Source organism: Pongo pygmaeus, chromosome 1, assembly GCF_028885625.2.
Source record: "Pongo pygmaeus isolate AG05252 chromosome 1, NHGRI_mPonPyg2-v2.0_pri, whole genome shotgun sequence".
NCBI lineage: Eukaryota > Metazoa > Chordata > Mammalia > Primates > Hominidae > Pongo > Pongo pygmaeus.
The window spans coordinates 5502946-5520031 of NC_072373.2; the positions used below are offsets into that span (position 1 = coordinate 5502946).

General features: G+C 37.0%; 1 protein-coding gene across 7 annotated transcripts in view; it reads left to right on the forward strand.

The window, feature by feature from the left end:
- Positions 1 to 17086, forward strand: part of AKT3 (AKT serine/threonine kinase 3) — a 365144-nt gene that overhangs the window by 254455 nt on the left and 93603 nt on the right. The gene's annotated exons all lie outside the window — the stretch shown is intronic.

Genomic DNA, 17086 nt, shown 5'->3' on the forward strand with positions numbered 1-17086 from the left:
CTACATTTATGTGTTGGAAAGCATAATCATATTCTTCTTTTTCCTGTGTTTTTAAATGTAAAAAGTTTTAACAGAAGTATGATTTTTGAAATCATGTTATTAAATTTTGAAAACTAGAAATACAAGATTTATTGTTTCACAAAGTTTCTTTTCAAGTAGGCTGTGAACATTGTGAAAAGTTATTTTACCCATTCTAAACTCAGTGGAACAATAGTCCATGGGCACATTATGGCTGAGTTTTCTTCTTTGTAGTAGAGTACTATGACTATATATATGTGTGTGTGTGTGTGTGTGTGTGTGTGTGTATATGTGTATATATATGTATGTATATATGTATATGTATATATATGGGTGGGTGTGTGTGTGTGTGTGTGTGTGTGTATATGTGTATATATATGTATGTATATATGTATATGTATATATATGGGTGTGTGTGTGTGTGTGGGTGTGGGTGTATATATATGTGTATATGTGTATATATATGTATGTATATATGTATATGTATATATATATGTGTGTATGTGTGTGTGTGTGTGTGGGTGTATATATATGTGTATATGTGTATATATATGTATGTATATGTATATATATGGGGGTGTGTGTGTGTGTGTGTGTATATGTGTATATATATGTATGTATATATGTATATGTATATATATGGGTGTGTGTGTAAATATATATATGTATATATATATAATTTTTTTTTTTTGAGACGGAGTTTTGCTGTGTCGCCAGGCTGGAGTGCAGCAGCACAATCTAAGCTTACTACCACCTCTGCCTCCCGGGTTCAAGCGATTCTCCTGCCTCAGCCCCCGAGTAGCTGGGACTACAGGCGCGCACCGCCACGCCCGGCTAACTTTTGTATTTTTAGTAGAGACGGGGTTTCACCATGTTGGCCAGGATGGTCTCGATCTCCTGACCTCGTGATCCGTCTGCCTCAGCCTCCCAAAGAGCTGGGATTACAGGCATGAGCCACCACGCCCGGCCCACCATGACTATATTTAAGAGACTGACAATATTTTGGAGATAAATTTAATATTTTTATTAGCACATTTCACTCATTCCTTTATTCCTTCTCCTTTCTCTTCCTTGGTTTGGTCACAGTCAATGTGAGGGAAAAGTAAATGTACTGGAAAAGCTAACTGGAAATATTTTTATTGTGGGCTTTCTGAAATAAATTTAATTATTATATAGGGTCTTGTGTCTCATGAACTTAAAATATTCTTATTTTCCAAAATAAATAATTAAATATCCTTTATGGAATTTTTTTCCTGTAGAATTATCTGATTTGCAGGAATTAATTTGTTGCAAAACTTCATTCATTCAGGGCTTGCGTGGTGGCTCACACTTGTAATCCCAGCACTTGGGGAGGCTGAGGCGGGTGGATCACTTGAGCTCAGGAGTTTGAAACCAGCCTGGGCAACATAGTGGGAGCCTGTCTCTGCAAAAAATAAAAAACTTACCTGGACATGGTGGCACACACCCAGCTCCTATACTCCCAGCTACTGAGGAGCTGAGGCGGGAGGATCACTTGAGCCTGGGAGGTCAAGGCTGCAGTGAGCCATGGTCATGCCACTGCACTTCAGCCTGGGTGACAGAGCATTACCTTGTCTCAAAAAAAAAAAAAAAAAAAATCAAAACCCAAAACTTAATTCATTAATTTGGTAAAGACATTTTGAGTGCCTAGGCAGTATAGATTTATGAAAATGTGTTAAGATATTATCCTTGCTGTGAAGGAGTATATAACTTCCCTTAGTGTATTACAAATTAGAATGCATAGTGAAAGACCTAAGTTCTAATAAAGTCATAAAAGAAAATGCTTTATGGATGATCTAGCACTTAGAGGAGGCTTAATGAGATTTCACCCAGGGAATTGATGTAAGAAGTTGTTTCAGGCAGAGAGGATGGGATGGGCAGAATCACTGGTGGGTGATAGGACAAGATAATTAAATAATAATAACCCAGGCATACAGAACTGGGACCTTGCAGTAAGATGTCTGAGAAAATACGAAGAAAATGGATGTTGTGAAACTGTAGGATTGGTACATCTTTTCTTTTGAGATGGGGTCTGGCTCTGTCATTCAGGCTGGATTGTAGTGGTGCCATCTCTGCTCACTGCATCTTCCACCTCCTAAGCTTAAGGTATCCTCCCATCACAGCCTCCTGTGTAGCTGGGACTACAGGCATGCATCACCATGCCTGGCTAATTTCTGTATTTTTTTGTAGAGATAGGGTTTTGCCATGTTGCCTAGGCTGGTCTTGAACTGTTGGCCTCAAATGATGCACCCACCTCAGCCTTTCACAGGGCTGGGATTACAGACGTGAGCCATCACACCTGGCCATATTGTTACATCTTAATGACCAATTAATTAGATCTTGATAGAAACAAAAAGGTACAGTGAAAAGTGATTTTTGGTTGGAATTTGGGAGCCTTAGCAGATACAGTGCAATTATGAAGAACATGTTAACCTTATAAATTTGGTTTTAAAAAAGTTTTTCCTAAGCTTTTAAAGTAATATATGTGTGGAACTATGATGGAGAGTGGATAAAGAGTCAAAACTGTGGATGCAGTTTTGGCATCCATTCCCATAAAGATTATAATTTAAGTTATGGAGGTGGAAATGAAATTGATGAAACCTCTTATGTCAGTATCTATCAAAATTTAAAATGCGCTTATACTTGGACTGAGCAATTTCATTTCTAAGAATTTATCCTACAGACATACAGATGCACCACAGAATGATATATAGATAAGTATACTCATTGCAGCATTGTAGTACTTTAAATGAGTATTCAGTAAGGAGTCTGCTTAAATAAAGTTACATTCATGCAGTGGAATCTCTATATCCATCTGAAAGAATGAGGCAGCCCAATATGGGCATTTATAGAAGTTAAAAAAACTAGGTGCAGACAGAGTATAAAGCATACTTCTGTTGTGTTAAAATAAAATTAGACCGTAAACATGTGTATATATGTTTGTCTAGTGATCGAGTATCTCTGAAATTATGCACTGGATATTAGTGCTTGTCTTTGGGAAAATATACTGAGTGGCTGGGGATAAGATAGGAGGAAGATTTTTCATTTGTGTATTTTTCTGTATCTTTTGTGTTTTGTGCCACGTATATGTGTTATCTAATAGTTGAAAGTAGACAGACAAATAAATGGTTGGATGAATGGATGACCAAGGGAAACAGTAAGACAGATAAAACAGTCCGCAGACAAAAACTTGGAAAAACACTATTAAATATCTCTATTTTTTAAACGGTATTATGTATTCATGTCTATAGTAACAATTTTCACATTGTTTTACAATTACCTATTTACTTGTCTATCTTTCCCATCAAAGTGTTAGCTTTCTAAGAGGCCTGTTCACGGTATAACCCTAGCATCTTATTCACTACTTGTACATAGTTGGTGCTTGACAAATATTCATTGGATTATTTGAATGAATAAGTGAACAAATGGATGAACATTCCCTCAGGGATTAGGGATAAGAGAAGTTAGCTAAAAGTGGTAAAATAGGAACTACTGAGGAGTAGGAAGAAAAATAGAAAGTGATGTAGTATACAATATTTTGTTAAAAAAGCTGAAAGTGTAAATTTAGGAGAGGATATCTTTTTATTTATAAAATACATATGTATTAAGTCTTTGTGGAAGGCACTCTGGTAGATATCTAGGGCATAGAAATCTGAATTAAACATAGATCTTGCCCTCAAAGAGTTTATAGTCTACTGGAGAAAGGGTACAAAAACAATACTAAGTGTGAAATAATTATCACTTCTATCGTGACAGATAGATAGATTGTGGGACTTTGGTGGGATGAGGGAAAGCTTCCCAGAGGGTGCTCACTGGCATCTGCACTTCTTTTCTAAACCCAGAGTACTTAGAGATGAATTAATTGATGATTATTGAAAAAAATTTTACACTAAAAGCAGATTTTCAGATTAGCCAGATGATTTTCTTTAGCATTAATACTCCTACATTATTTTTCTTGTTCAGCATATCATTGTTTTTCTTCAGAATTTCTGTTGTGGATTGGGCTATAGATAAGTACTATATTATTTAATATTTTGAAGCAAGTGAACTGATTCTCTAGGGTCTCACTCCATCACCCTGTCTGGAGTACAGTGGTGCAATCTCGGCTCACTGCAACTTCTGCCTTCTGGGCTCAAGCAATCCCCATGCCTCAGTCTCCTTAGCAGCTAGGATTATAGGTGTGCGCCACCACACTTAGCTAATTTTGTATTTTTAGTAGAAACGGGGTTTGGCCATGTTGGCCAGGCTAGTCTTGAACTCCTGGCCTGAAGTGATCTGCCGACCTCGGCCTGCCTGTATGTGGTGTATAATTTCAACATGCGTAGATAATTACAGTGTTGGTACACACACACACACAGAGAAAATGAAAAGTTATTTATATTTAATAACTTTAGTAGGAAATAGAATTTTATATACTTAACCACAATTTTTTATTTTTTTAGATTATCAGATGTATTTTAAAATAGCTATTTAATACTTGGAGTATAGTAGGGTTATTTTAATTCTTGGTTTATCATGACTGAGGAGGAAATCTATGCTTGATGTGTTTATCCTTGTGGCAACTTGTTTAATTTTGGTTTTGCTTTGGGTTCACCTTGCCATTTATGCTGCCCAGGGGTGCCTTATAAAAATGCAGAAAACGACCAGGCGTGGTGGCTCACACTTGTAATCCCAGCACTTTGGGAGGCTGAGGCGGGCGGATCACGAGGTCAGGAGTTCGAGACCAGCCTGGCCAACGTGATGAAACCCCATCTCTACTAAAAATACAAAATACAAAAAATTAGCGTGGTGGTGGGTGCTTGTAATCCCAGCTCCTTGGGAGGCTAAGGCAGGAGAATTGCTTGAACCCAGGAGGCGGAGGGTGCAGTGAGCCAAGATCACGCCACTGCACTCCAGCCTGGGTGACAGAGCAAGACTCCGTCTCAAAAAAAAAAAAAAACAGAAAACTTAATTACTGTAGAAAAAGTATTAAACATAGTAGTTATATTTTTGAAATAGGATTAAAGTAAGGGAAAAAATAAACACACATAAACAATTCACACTAGCACAATCCACACATATACCAAGACTTAGCCAGTGGGGTAGGATCTGTGTGGCATCTAAGGACTTGAGCGTGAGAATACTGGCCTTTTGTAAGCAAGCTTTGGTAAGTTCATAATACCAAAATGGCAGCACACACAAATCTTTTTATATCAAGTTTTTGCCCTAAGATGAGCTGTTTTAGTGGCCTCGTTGAAATAACTTAGCCCAATTTTTACTCAATTTATGCTTATTGTTCAGTGATTTTTAATTAGCAATAGCATCTTCTTCTTAGTCTATGCTCTAGAAAGTTTACCTTGAATTATAATTTGAGTTAGGGGTTTAGCATGCTCTTGATTATGCTTCTGATTTTTATGTGTTTGTCAATATTAGTCACATGCCACGTAGCAATGTTGAAGTCAATGATGGATAGCACAATGATAGTCCCATAAGACAAACATGCACAGGTAGCCTAGGAGCAATAGGCTATACCATATAGCCCAGGTGTGTAGTAGGCTATGTTGTCTAGGTTTGTGTAAGTCACTCTGTGATGTTCACACAATGATGAAATTGCCTGTATTAGTTCTCACACTGCTAAAAAGAACTGCCCCAGACGGGGTAATTTATAAAGGAAAGTGGTTTAATTGGCTCACAGTTCCGCAGGGCTTGGGAGTCCTCAGGAAACTTACAGTCATGGTGGAAGGGGAAGCAAACATTTCCTTCTTCACATGGTGACAGGAAGAAATGCTGAGCAAAGGGGGAAAAGCTCCTTATAAAACCATCTTGTGAGAACTCACTCACAATCACAAGAAAACATAGTGGTAACCACCCCCATAATTAAATTACCCACCAGGGCCCTCCCATGACATGGGGAGTTTGGGAGCTACAATTCAAGATGAGATTTGGGTGGGGACACAAACTATATCATTCTGCTCCTGGCCCCTCCCAAATCTCATATCCTCGCATTTCAAAACACAATCATGCCTTTCCAACAGTCCCTTAAAGTCTTAATTCATTTCAGCAATATCCCAAAAGTCCAAGTTCAAAGTCTCATCTGAGACAAGGCAAGTCTCTTCTGACTGTGAACCTGTAAAGTCAAAAGCAAGTTAGTTAATTCCTAGATAAAATGGGGGTACAGGCATTGGGTAAATACACCCATTCCAAATGGGAGAAATTGGCCAAAACAAAGGAGCTATAGGCCCCATGCAAGTCTAAAGTCCAATAGTGCAGTCATTAAACCTTAAAGTTCCAAAATGATCTCCTTTAACTCCATGTCTCACATCTAGATCATGCTCATGCAAGAGGTGGGCTCCTATGGCCTTGAGCAGCACCACCCCTGTGGCTTTGCAGGGTACAACCCTCCTCCCAGCTACTTTCATGGGCTGGTGTTGAGTGTCTGTGGCTTTTCCAGGTGCACGGTGCAAGCTGTCAGTAGATTACCGTTCTGGGGTCTGGAGGACAGTGACCCCCTTCTTACAGCTCCACTAGACAGTGCCCCAGTGGGGAATCTTGTGTGGGGGATACAACACCACATTTCCCTTCTGCAGTGCCCTAGCAGAGGTTCTCCATGACTCAGCCCCTGCAGCAGACTGGTCATCCAGGTGTTTCCACACATCCTCTGAAATCTAGGTAAAGGTTCCCAAACCTTAATTCTTGTCTTCTGCACACCAGCAGGACCAGCACCACATGGAAGCTGCCAATGCTTGGGGCTTGCACCCTCTGAAGCAATAGACTGAGCTATACGTTGTTCCCTTTTAGCCACAGCTGGGACTGAAGCAGTTGGGATGCAGGGCACCATGTCCCAAGGCTGCACAGAGCAGGGGGGCCCTGCTTTTGGGCCCTGGCCCACAAAACTGTTTTTCCCTCCTAGGCCTCTGGGCCTATGATGGGAGGCGCTGCTGCAAGGGTCTCTGAAATGCCCTGAAGACATTTTCGCCTTTGTCTTGGTGATTAACATCTGGCTCCTTGTTACTTATGCCAACTTTTGCAGTGGGCTTGAATTTCTCCCCCCAAAATGGATTTTTCTTTTCTATTGTATTGTCAGGCTGCAAATTTTGCAAACTTTTCTTCTCTGTGTTCTCTTCAATGCTTTGCCACTTAGAAATTTCTTGCGCCAGATACCCCAAATCATCTCCTTCAAGTTCAAAGTTCCACAGATCTCTAGGGCAGGGGCAAAATGCCACCATTCTCTTTGGTAAAGCATAGCAAGAGTCACCTTTACTCCACTTACCAGTAAGTTCCTCGTCTCCATCTGAGACCACCTCAGCCTGGACTTTATTGTCCATATCACTGTCAGCATTTTGGTCAAAGCTATTCAGGAAGTCTCTAGGAAGTTCCAAACTTTCTCATGTTTTTCTGTCTTCTTTTGAGCCCTCCAAACTGTTCCAACCTTGCCTGTTACCTGGTTGGAAAGCCGTTTTTACATTTTTGGGTACCTTTACAGCAGCACCACACTCTCTGTGGTACCAATGTACTGTATTAGTCCGTTCTCTCTTCTCATGCTGCCGTGAACTGCCCGAGACTGGGTAATTTATAAAGGAAAGAGGTTTAATTGACTCAGTTCTTCAGGGCTGGGGAGACTTTAGGAAACCTACAATCATGGTGAAAGGGGAAGCAAACACGTCCTTCTTCACATAGGAGCAGGAGAGAGAAGTGCCAAGCAAAGGAGGAAAAGCCCCTTATAAAACCATCAGATTTCATCAGAACTCACTATCAGCAGAACAGCATGGAGGTAACCAGCCCTGTGATTCAATTACCTTCCACTGGATCCCTCCCACAACACATTGGGATTATGGGAACTACAGTTCAAAATGAGATTTGGGTGGGGACACAGCCGAACCATATCATTGCCTACCAGCAAGTTTCTCAGGCCATATCCCAGTTGTTAAGTAATGCATGACTGTGTTTGGAGCACTAAAAATTTTTGATGGAAGTGGATTGTGAGAGAAATGTTGGCTGTGAAAAATCAACCCTAACTTCTTACGATCGTATTGGTACAATGGAATTTCATCATAGTTGGATGTAATTTATATGAATTCAAAGAAGTGGGCTCAATAAGATATAGCTGAGACAGACAAGTTGATTTAAATGATGTGATTATTCTGCTCTTTTTCTCAATGAGTGTATTTACAGAGTGACCTTAGGATGAGAGATATAAATTTGCTATTCTTTACTCCTTGTTACTTCCTACTTTCCATGCATAGAGCTTCATGGAATATAAACTCTGGTGTTTTAAAATACAAAACTTACATAAAATATCATTGAGTGTATTGTAACTGCAGGTGTTCATTTAAAGAAACTATATTCTGGCCAGGCCTGGTGGCTCATGCTTGTAATTTTGGTGCTTTGGGCAGCTGAGATAGTAGGATTGCTTGAGGCCAGGAGTTTGAGACCAGCCTGGCCAACATAGTGAGATCCCCTGTCAAAAAAACAAAAAAGTTAGCCATGCATGGTGATGTGTACCTGTAGTCCTAGTAAATTAATCAGGAAAGCTGAAGTGGGAAGTTCACTTGAGCCCAGGAACTCAGGGTTATAGTGAGCCATGGTTGTGCTACTGCACTCCAGCGTGGGCAGCAGTGTGAGACCCTGTCTCTAAAGAAAATAAAAGAAAAAAGGCTATATTCTTGTACCAAAGATAGAAAACTGTCCTGGGTTTAACTATGTCGAGAGATGACAGTATGTCGGTCTCCAGTGTAATACCGTTCTAAGGAATGTTTGGGAGTGATTTGATTATTTTTGATACTTTAATCTAGTACATTATAGTTCATCCATCTATTAAATAATGAACAACTTCTGTGGGCTAGACCTCAGAAGATTCATAAATAAGGAAAACATAATATTTTTCCTTTGACGAGTGACTAACTGGAGAGATAGATGAGAAAATACTTGTATACACTGCTGTGACGTGGTTGCTCTGATAATACTGGTTACTGTGCATGGAGAGAGTGAGCACTTTAATGAATCTGAAGGAGCAGAGGAAAGGAAAGTAAAGGGTGCCAGGGTAGGAAACTCTTCTTAAAAAGTGGTTGCTAGGCTAAGACGTAAGAATAACTATACATTATATCACTAAGGTTGGGAAGGAGAGCATTCCTACACAGGTAAAATGGCATGTGTAGAGTACACAGGAGCAGACAGGTTCCCCCACCCCCTGAATACAGCACACTATGGATAATGCATAGAGTTCTGCAGAGGAAAGCCAGAGAGTCTGCACAGGTAGTCAGAATCACATTAAGACAGATCTTCACTCTCAAGTCATTTAGATGAAGGCAGTGGAGCATCATAGAAGAATTTCTTTGGGGAAATGTTTAGAAAGAATACTTAGCAGTATAAAGCTTGAAGTAGAGAGGACAGAAGTGGAAGCAAGGAAAATACTTGGGAGGTTGCTGCAGTTAGAAGGTTTTCAGTAATTCAATTATAAAAATGATAAGTTTGTCGGATGTGGTGGCTCATGCTTGGAATCCCAGCACTTTGGGAGGCCAAGGTGGGTGGATCACCTGAGGCCAGGAGTTTGAGACCAGCCTGACCAACAGTGGAGAAACCCCGTCTCTACTAAAAATACAAAATTAGCCAGGCCTGGTGGTGCATGCCAGTAATCCCAGCTACTTGGGAGGCTGAGGCAGGAGAATCGCTTGAACCTGGGAGGTGGAGGTTGTGGTGAGCCTAGATTGCGCCATTGTGCTCCAGCCTGGGCAACAAGAGCAAAACTCCATCTCAAAAAAAAAAAGATAAGATTATTAATTGAAGCAGTGTTAGAAGGAATCAAATTCTAGTAATATTTAGTTATTAGAATCACCAGGATTTAATGAATAAATACGCAGAGAAGTATCATACGATTTCGTGTTTGCTGCTTGGGGAATTGTGGATACTGGAGTATTTATAAAAATAGAAAACACAGGAAGAAGAATGAGTTCTTAAGCAGATCATGCTATATTTGAGGCACCTAGTGTGGCAGCTAAGGAGTGGGGAGAGTTAAATCAGAGATACAAATAGGCATCATGAGCGGTGTTAAAACCCGGGAAGTGAGGAAATATCCAATGTGAGGAAAGTATGTACAGTTAGAACATCAGTGGCCAAGGATGGTGCCTGGAAATGCCAGAGTAAGACATGCTGTAGACACAGCTGTAGATGCAGTGAGACTAGTGCACAGGTGTAGATGCAGAGAGAAGCCTAAGGAGGATCCTGGGCAGGAGGAGCCAGACAAGAGAAGCCTTAGAAGTTAAGGAGAGATTAGGTACAACTGAGTATATTAAATCCTGTACGATGATAACTGAGAATTGTCCATTGGATTTGCCCTCTAATAGTTCCTATGGAGACTACCAGGGATTTTTCCTTTTCTGGTTTGGTACAAGGTATGCACCTTGGCTGTAGTACAGAGTGTAAAAGGATTGGTTTGGAGCCCAGTAGAACAAGGTTGTAAGAGTGAGTTCAGTGCAATTTCGGTGGGGCATTTGTAGAACTGATTGTAAAATCTCTCTAATAATATGACCAGTCACACTGCTAATATATCCAGGCAGCTCTCTTTTTATTCCTTAAATGTTACTAAATTTACATGAGAAGCAGAGAAATATCCTGGGAGAATAAAGCAGACAAAATTGACTAAGGAGGTGTTTTTGTTTCCTTTGGTTTAGGAAGTCTCCACTTAGGACTTGTTTCCAAAATCTTACTCATAGCGTCATTCATTTCAGGCTTATTTGTTGGACCTCTGCAAATCTCTCTCAAGTCTGAAATTTCTTGAAGTTAAAGATTCATTAGGGGAGTAAAGGAAAATCATTGTGTAGAAATGCTATTCATCTGATAAATTCTTCACATGCCTCTATTTTCTTTATGTAGGTTGTAATGAAGCTAACAGTTTCAGTTATGTACTACTATTTTTGTCCATACTTAGTTCATTGTAAACTCTATATTAATTTCTTTGATAACATGTATTTGATTTTTTTGCAATATGGCTTTCAGGTTCATGCCATTCTTGAGATTCTCATGCTTATTCAGATTTCTCATTTGGCTGGCATTTTGTTATCAGTGAACCAAAATTATCTCATTTAAATTCACATAAGACAAAAGCACTAGTAGTCAGCATTCTAGTTCTCCTTACTAATTTACGGAGGTGTGATCTGGGTGATTTTTAAATTAATTTAATTATCATTTCATATTCATAGTGATGATTTTTAAAATTTTACAAAGTTTTCAGGTATATAAACATCTTTATTGTCAGGTGTCTGACAAGCTAATTTCTTTGCTATTTTAGTTATTAATATATTATGTAGGTTATATCAGAATTTTGTCTTTCACCCATTGCTTTTTCAAAATTCCCAAGTCAAGAAGGATGCATTACAATGTTTACATTAGCATCTAAAGGCAATATAAAGTCGGGAAGCATTTTTAGTATATAATTTCATAATTCAAAGACATTTTTAAAAAATGAATGGTTAAACCAGTATCTCACTGCATTAAATGTAATTGAATGCATTGAATATAGTTATTAGGAGATGTGACAAGCCTCAACATGTAACATGTTTGCTTACAAATCTAAAATCTCAGATCAAGTGGCTAGAACTGCAGGGGCCTACCAGGCATCTGGGTATTTACATGATTCCTTTCCATGGGGTTATGGCAGAGCATGGCCATTTCAAGGTAGTCAAACTTCTTACACAAAGGCTGGCTTACCACAGAGTGGGTATTTCAAGGGAGGGAAAACAGAAGAAGCAACATATGCATAATTGGAAACCCTGAGGAGGAAAAACAGGGCAGTGACATAAAACAGTACTTAAATATGAAAAACTATAATCTGAAAACATACTTACAGGCTTTTGTGTTCTCCATTTTTCACTTAGCATAATACTTTTAAAATTTATAGATATTGTTCCATATATCAGTAGTTTGTTTCTTTTTATGGCTTTGCTCCGTTGTGTGATGTACAGTCATATGTTTATATAGTTGCCACTGGATAGACATTTGGGTTCTTTACATTTTGGGCCTATTAGAATAAAAGCTCGTGAATACTCCAGTACAAATCTATGTGTGAATATATATTTTTAATCTTCTTGGGTAAATACATAGAAATGCAATTTCTGTGTCATTTGTTATGATCAACTTCATTAAAAACTGCAAACTCTTTTCAAAATCAGCCATACCATTTTGCATTCCCAGGATGTTACTTGACAACATCACCACACTTGGCATGGTAGTCTTTTTAAATTTTACTCATTCTGGTGGATGTATAGTGGTATTTTAAAGCTTCAATTTGAATTTTTCAAATAACTAATGATATTGAACTTCTTTTCTTATTCTGATTTGCCATTTATACATCATCTTTTTTGAAGTATCTGTTAAAATCTTTTGTCTATTTTAAAAATTAGGTTGTTGTCTTAATATTGAGTTGTCAGATTTCTTTATTTCATGTAAGGGCTTTATCATATATATATTTTATAAATATTTTCTCCCATTTTATAGTTTGTCTTTTCATTTCATAATGGGGAATTGTTCCAAAATATATTTTTGTTGTAATCTATTGTAATCAGCATTTTAATGCATAGTTTGCATTCACTAAAATTTATCAATTTTGACTGTACAGTTTAGTGAGTTTTGACAGCTGTATAAAGCAGTTTCCCATCACCACAATCATGATCTAGAATGTTTCTATCACAACAGAGCCTCGCATGTCTCTTTATAGTCAATTCTCTCCCCTCACTCTCACCCTGAAAACCACTGATAGGCTTTCCAACCAGTATGAAGGGCAGACTTTTAAATGAGAGGAAACACAATTCATTGATTATTTTCTCTTATGATTTATACATTTTGTTTTTTAAACATCTTTTTCTAACTCAAATTTGTTAAGATTTTTTTCTAAAGTCAAAGCTAGACCTGTTGGGTGGCGGCAGGTCAGGGAGATTTTCTTTTATGCTTTCTTCTAGAAGTGTTAATAGTTTTAGCTCTTGCATTTAGGTCTATGAGCTATTTCCAGTTAATTTTAATGTATACTGCTACATAAGGGTCATGTTTCGTTTGTTTCTTGCAAAGTGATATCTAACTGTTCCGCATATTTGTTGAAAAGACTGTCTTTCTCCCATTGAATGATTTGGTACCCTTGTCAAAAATCAATCATATATGTGTGGGTTGATTTCTGGACTCTGCATTCTGTTGTATTGGTCTATATCTATCCTGAAACCTATACCACACTGTCTTCACTATGCCACACACTTACTTTAGAATAAGTGTTAAAATCAGACAGCTTGAATCTTTCAATTGTGTTATTCTTTTTAAAAATTGGTTTTGCTATCCAATTTCCTTTGCATTTCCACATAAATTATAGAATAAGCTTGTTGAATTCTACATAAAAGCCTACTGGATTTTAATTGTGATTGTGTTAAATCTGTTGATCAATTTGGGGAGAATTGACAGTTTCACAGTGTTGTCTTCTGATTCATAAATACGGTGTATGTTTTCCCATTATTTAAGTCTTTAATTTCTTTCAACAATATTATGTAGTTTTTAGTGTACAGGTCTTGAAAGCTTTAAAAATTTATCCTTAGGGATACTTTATAATTATTTTATGTTTTTATGTTATAAATGGTTTATCAGTCATTATTAAAAATTTCAATTTGTAATTGATTCTTGCTAATATATAGACATACAGTTGATGTTTACTTATTAGCCATACTAATATTAGTTTTAGTAGTCTTTTATTGTAAATATATTGGATTTCTCTATGTAGATGATCATGTCAGGTGAGAACAAAGACAGTTTTACTGCTATTTTCTAATATGTGTACATTTCCTTGCCTTATTAAGCTATCCAGGACGTTTAGAACAGTGTTAAAGAGCAGGATAAGAGCAAATATCCTTGCTTTATACCTGATTTTAGGGCAAAAACATTCATACTGTCACCATTAACCATGTTGTTAGCTGTAGATTTTTCGTAGATGCTCTTTATTAAAAGTTGAAGAATTTCTATTAGTAATTTGATGAGTTTAAATAATCTTAGTTTGATTAGCTCTGCTTCTTTATTCTGTTCTTATGGTGGTAGCTTTAGGGTTTAGAATATGTATCTTTTCTCATCACAGTAGACTTTCAAACAATATGCTGTGTCACTTTACTTGTACTATAAGAACCTTATAGCAGCATATGTCTATTTTCTTACCTTCTATCTGAACCTTAAAAGGCATACATCTGTTTCCCTGCCTTCTGTCTTTTCTGCAGTTGTTCTCAGAATTTTACTTCCATATATTTTTTAACCTTTACTATACACTGTTTTTGCTGTAAGCAATTATCTTTAAAATAATTTTTAATAGAAAAAATGTTTTATATTCATAAAGTAGTCATTTTAAGTGCTCTCTTTTCCTTTGTGTTGGTATACATTTTCATCTATTACATTTTCCTTTTGCATAAAAACTTCCTTTAGCATTTGTTTTTGTAGTGCAGGTCTGATAGCCATAACTTTTGTTAGCTTTTATTTGTGTGAGAAAATCTGCATTTTGTCTTAAGATGTCTCCCTTTCTCTAAAACAGTTTTACTGAGTTAATAACAAATTATAAATAATTTGTACATATTTAAAGTGTACAATCTGATAACTTTTGACCCATGAAATCATCACCACGATAAAAATAATGAACATCCCCACAAATGTTCTCCTACACAGGAGATTTTAGGAGGAAAGGTGCATTTGAACTAAATCTTCAAGGGCAGCTATGGTCCCCAAATAAGATTAGCTCATTCACTCAAAAGTATGTATTAAATGCTTACTGCGTTCGCTAAGATGAATAAAACAGTCATGATTTCTAGAAGGAGATGCATATTATAAAATAATAAAACAATATAAACCCAATAAATATAATGGTAACAGAGTGCTGTGGTATGAGAGAGAATAATGGAGAACCTACTATAAATTCAGTTATCTCTTTGAGGAAGTAGTATTAGGTTGACATTTGAAGGGTACGTGGGAAGGAACTTCCTGTGCTCTGATGAGAGAAGCCTGTTGAGCATGAGACTGTAGTGCACGGCTGTAGATGCAGTCATCTTTTTGCAAGGGTGGGTTGAATACCTGTCCACTTACTAAACCGTGGGAGTACAGCTACACTCTAGTGCAGTTCCTGTTAGGCTATTATGAGAGAGAGTTATGGAGAAAATTTCTTCCTAATAGAATGATGAAATATGCTTGTATATTTAGTAGTTTGAGTTAATGCATTTACATTACTGTATTCCTGTAGCATGGCTAAGCTTAACAATAAAAAAAAAAACTATGTAGTCTTTGCCTTTATAAAGGAATTTAACTTGATAAAGATAAGCTCCCTATTTTAGCAGCAAATAACTCACTTTCCTTTTTGAACAAAGATAAGATTATTCAACTATTAGATATGATTTTTAATACTTCCAATGAAAATATTTTACCTCAAAAACCTTAAGGATGATTTTTCTTATAATTTTTTGAGAGGTATTTCTGAATTTAATTTAATTTTTTACAATACATATTTGTGAAGAATATAATATGTGTCATATACTAGGCATGGTGCTGAAGATGCAAAGATGCAGTGTACTGTCATAATTTTCTCATTTTCCTATGCCTTTGCCAAGAAAAAAATAGAGCATTAAATTTATAATAAGCATAAATCAGTACATTAATTATTAGTACATTTATTTGAAACTTTTGAACAATTTTTTTCTATTACAAAAGTGATAATGTACGTTCATTACAGAGAACTTCAAAAAGCCAAAAAAATTATTTTAATTCTGTCAAAAAAGTACTTATTGAATGCTGCTATCTTCGAGGCAGGCACTGTACTATGTACTTAGTATACTACATGAGCAAGACAGATGGTCTCTGCATTTAAGAAGGGCATAGGCCAGGCCCAGTGGCTCATGCCCAGCACTTTGGGAGGCCAAGGCAGGAGGATCACTTGAACCCAAGAGTTCAAGACCAGCGTGAGCAACATAGGGAGACCCTGTATCTACCAAAATAGTTAAAAATTAGCCGGATGTGGTAGCCAGTGCCTGTGCTCCCAGCTACTCGAGAGACTGAAGTGGGAAGATTGAGTGAGCCCAAGAGGTTGAGGCTGCAGTGAGCCATCATGCCACTGCACTTCAGCCTTGGCAACAGAGTGAGACCCTGTCACCAAAAAAAAAAAAAAAAAAAAAAAATGCATAGTATTCTGGGGAATGGATATTAAATAATTACAAGTAATTTTTGAGGTATAAAACAGAAGATAAAAACCACTCTAAATCTTACCATCTAGAAATAATTGCTAATACCATGTTAATATATTTTCCTCTGTTTATACTGTACACATATTTTCAATTTTATCATTTTAAAATATGTTACTTGTTGCCTACTAATTATGTAGATATACTTTAACTTATTAAAACCTTCCCAAATCATTGAACATTTAGGTTGTTTTCATTTTTTAGTCAACTTAAGTATAATTTACATATAATGAAATGAACTCATTTTAAGTATATGATTAGATGACTTCTGACAAACATATATATGCATGTAGCCCCCATCACAATAAAAATAAAGAACATTCTCATTGCCTCAAAAAGTTCTGCCATGCCTCTTTGCAGTCAGTCTTCCCTGTACCCATAGTACATTGACACGTGGCCCTAGGTAACCATTGGTCTGCTTTCAGACACTAAAGATTTGATTCATCTTTTAAAAAATGTCACAGAAATGAACTCATACAATATATACTGTCTTGTATTTACTTCTTTCATTCTGCATAATGTTTTTGAGATTCTTAACTTTGTTGCATTTCTCAGTCATTTATTTCTTTTATTATGAAGTCATTATCCTTTGCACAGCTATACCACCATTTGTTAATCTCTCCCACTGGTGACGTACATGCGGATTAATTCCAGTCATTGCCTAATATGAATAAAGCTGATAGGCCTGTTTCTTTTCTCTTTAATTAATACTGAAGAGTATGATTGTTGGATTTATGGTAAGCATATGCTTACATTTTACAAAAATTTAAAACTGTTGTGTCATTTTATATTCTCAGCATTAATGTAATGAGAATTTTAGGTGTTCTGCATCCTCACCA